This window comes from Triticum dicoccoides, chromosome 2A (genome assembly GCF_002162155.2).
Source record: "Triticum dicoccoides isolate Atlit2015 ecotype Zavitan chromosome 2A, WEW_v2.0, whole genome shotgun sequence".
NCBI lineage: Eukaryota > Viridiplantae > Streptophyta > Magnoliopsida > Poales > Poaceae > Triticum > Triticum dicoccoides.
In genome coordinates this window covers 316540876-316544980 of record NC_041382.1, presented here as the reverse complement: position 1 = coordinate 316544980, position 4105 = coordinate 316540876, and positions in this window count along the sequence as shown.

The window sequence follows — 4105 nt, the reverse complement described above, 5'->3', positions numbered from 1 at the left end:
GATCCGGACGTTGTCCGGCCTGGCGCGGACACGTCCGTCCGCGGCGGGATCTGTTTTTTTTAGCTAGGGTTGGACGGGGAGAGATCCGAGATCCGAAAAACGGGGGGGGGGGCTATTTATAGGCATAAGTGGAGCTAGGAGAGTCCAAATGAGGTGCGGTTTTCGGCCACGCGATCGTGATCGAACGCTCTAGGACATGTAGCAGAGTTTGGTGGGTTTTGGGCCAAATTGGAGGGGTGTTGGGCTGCAACACACGCGAGGCCTTTTCGGTCCCTCGGTTACCCGTTGGAGTATCAAACGAAGTCCAAACTGTACGAAACTTGACAGGCGGTCTACCGGTAGTAAACCAAGGTCGCTTGGCAAGTCTCGGTCCAATCCAGAAATGTTTAAACCCCACACACGAAAGAAAGCTAGAAAAGGCCACCGGAGGAGAACGAAGCGCCGGAATGCAAAACGGACAACGGGGAAAATGCTCGAATGCATGAGATGAACACGTATGCAAATGCAATGCACATGATGACATGATACGAGATGTATGACAAAGACAACAACACACGGAGACAAAACCCGAACCCGAGGAAATAAATATAACTTAACGCCGGAAACGGCAAGAGTTGGAGTACAAATAAGGAAAGTTACATCCGGGGTGTTACATATGCTCCCCGGCAACAGCGCCAGAAATTAGTCTTGATAACCCACAAGTATAGGGGATCGCAACAGCTTTCGAGGGTAGAGTATTCAACCCAAATTTATTGATTCGACACAAGGGGAGCCAAAGAATATTCTCAAGTATTAGCAGCTGAGTTGTCAATTCAAACACACCTAGAAACTTAGTATCTGCAGCAAAGTGTTTTGTAGCAAAGTAATATGATAGTGATGGTAGCGGTAACAAAAGAGTAATGAAAGCAAAGTAATGTTTTTGGTATTTTGTAGTGATTGTAACAATAGCAACGGGAAAGTAAATAAGCGTAAACCAGTATATGGAAAGCTCGTAGGCATCGGGTCAATGATGGATAATTATGCCGGATGTGGTTCATCATGTAACAGTCATAACATAGGGTGACACAGCACTAGCTCCAATTCGTCAATGTAATGTAGGCATGTATTCCGAATATAGTCATACATGCTTATGGAGAAGAACTTGCATGACATCTTTTGTCCTACCCTCCCATGGCAGTGGGGTCCTAATGGAAACTAAGGGATATTAAGGCCTCCTTTTAATAGAGAACCGGAACAAAGCATTAGCACATAGTGAATACATGAACTCCTCAAACTACGGTCATCACCGGTAAGTATCCCGATTATTGTCACTTCGGGGTTAACGGATCATAACACATAATAGGTGACTATAGACTTGCAAGATAGGATCTAGAACTCTCATATATTGATGAAAACATAATAGGTTCAGATCTGAAATCATGGCACTCGGGCCCTAGTGACAAGCATTAAGCATAGCAAAGTCATAGCAACATCAATCTCAGAACATAGTGGATACTAGGGATCAAACCCTAACAAAACTAACTCGATTACATGGTCAATCTCATCCAACCCATCACCGTCCAGCAAGCCTATGATGGAATTACTCACGCACGTTGGTGAGCATCATGAAATTTGTGACGGAGGATGGTTGATGATGACGACGGCGACGAATCCCCCTCTCCGGAGCCCCAAACGGACTCCAGATCAGCCCTCCCGAGAGGTTTTAGGGCTTGGCGGCGACTCCATATCGTAAAACGCGATGATTTCTTCTCTCCTATTTTTTCTCCACGAAAGCAGTTATATAGAGTTGGAGTTGGAGTCGGGGGGTCTCCAGGGGCCCACGAGGTAGGGGGGCGCGCCCTAGGGGGGCGTCTGTAACGCCCCGAGACCGATGTGCCAGGTGTCGTGCAATTATTCGCTGTTGTTGCCTTGTCATTGCTTGCGTGTCATGCATTGCATATCATGTCATCATGTGCATTTCATTTGCATATGTGTTCGTCTCTTGCATCCAAGCTTTTCCCCGTTGTCCGTTTTGCATTCCGACGCTCCGTTCTCCTCCGGTGGTCATTTCTACCTTTCTTTCGTGTGTGGGGATTAAACATTTCCGGATTGGACCGAGACTTGACAAGCGGCCTTGGTTTACTACCGGTAGACCGCCTACCAAGTTTCGTATCATTTGGTCATCGTTTAATACTCCAACGGTTAACCGAGGGACCGAGAAGGCCTCGTGTGTGTTGCATCCCAACACCCCTCCAATTTGGCCCAAAACCCACCTAACTATGCTCCATCATCTCGGTCGTTCGATCACGATCGCGTGGCCGAAAACCGCACCTCATTTGGACTCTCCTAGCTCCCTCTACCTATAAATATGTGTCTCCCTCCGAAATCCTCGCGCAGATCTAACCCTAGCTTCTTCCCACTCCGCCGCTGGACATGTCCGCGCCCGCCGGACGCGTCCAGCCTCCACCTCACTCCACCCAATCAGAAGCCGCCACGTCGCCCCGCCGCCGCTCTCCTCCAACCACGGCGTGCCACCTGTCCAGCGCGCCGCCTCCCACCGCGCCGGCCCGCGGAGCCCATCGCGGGCCCGCACGGGCCCGGTCGCCACCGCCGCCCACGGGCGCGTGCCGCGCCGCAGTCTCGTCGCCTTTCGCCAGAGTTCCGCCGGCCACTGCCTCCCCTACCGGACTTCGCCGGAGAGGCACCGCCGCACCGCGCTGGCCTCCCCGCCGCACCACCTTGCTCCCTGCCGAGCCCCGTCGAGATGCGCCGGCATGAGAGCTCCACCACGCCGGAACCCACCTCCAGGAGCGCGGTCGTCAACCACCGCGGCCAGATCCGGGGTCCCCGTGCCCGGATCCGTCCGTTCTTGGCCGTCCCGGCCTCCCCGCGCCATCCAGCCCTCTCGCCGGAGTTCCCCAGCGCTGCCGCCGCCATGGATCGGGAGGAGCCCGATCCAGCCACTCCCTCCCCAGCTCCGTTGACCCTTCGTGGGCCCCGCCTTCGGCCCAGCTCCAGCCGGCCTTGTTCGGCCTGCCTCCTCCTCCTTCGTGGGCTGGCCCAGCTTCCCCAGCCCCGCTGCCCTAAGCCGGCTCCTCTGCAGATGGGCCACGGCCCATGGGTGAGCCCACACCCCAGCGCCCCCTCTTGTTTTTTTTACCTATCGGGCCAGCCAGATTCGGCCCGATTCATGTTTTTTTTTCTGCGGAACGATTTTCCTATTTATCCAGAGTTTGCCAGTTTTGCAGAATAGTCCCCCTAGATCATGCATTTAATAACTCGCTAACCGTGCATCAAATTAAAATGTTTTATATATGAAACTTGCTCAGAATTTTGTGTAGATTAATAATATCCAACTTTCATCTATGTTTGAAATGTTAAAAATGTTGTTTGCATTAATTTGCTCCTATGCCATGTTAAAATGTTTTAATTCATAACTAAATAACCGTAACTCCGAATTTAATAAACTTTATATGTAATTGGGGTAGAATTTTGCCTAGTTTATCATGGTGGCCTTACTTTGCATGTTTAACAACCCTAAAATTGTGTTTAGGGCAGAACAGTACCAAATCTATAATATGCTCATGAGGAGTTTCCGGAATTGTTGTTCGTTGCTTCCGGCCACATTTAACCTTGACTAGATAGCTAGTTTTACTTTGCTTCACCCTCTTGCCATGTTTATCAACATTTAATATTGTTGAGTACATAACCGGGAGAGAACTAAATAATTGATGTGGAGTTTCGTCGATATGCAACGGAGTTGCATAATGAGCTCCACTTAATTTGTAGGATTGTTTGTGCACTTTGCCATGCCATGCATATTTAAGCCGGACATGCATCATACTTGGTTGTGCATCATGCCATGATTATGTCGTGGTTGTTTACTATGTTGTCTGCTTCTTTCCGGTGTGCTTCTTCAGATTGGTTCCGATAACATCGTGTTGTGAGGATTCGTTCGTCTACGTCCGTTTGTCTTCTTCATAGACTCGTTCTTCTTCCTTGCGGCATTTCAGGCAAGATGATCATACCCTGGAAATCACTACTATCTTTGCTATGCTAGTTTGCTCGCTCTTTTGCTATGCCAATGCTACGATGCCTACCATTTGCTTGTCAGCCTCCCAAATTG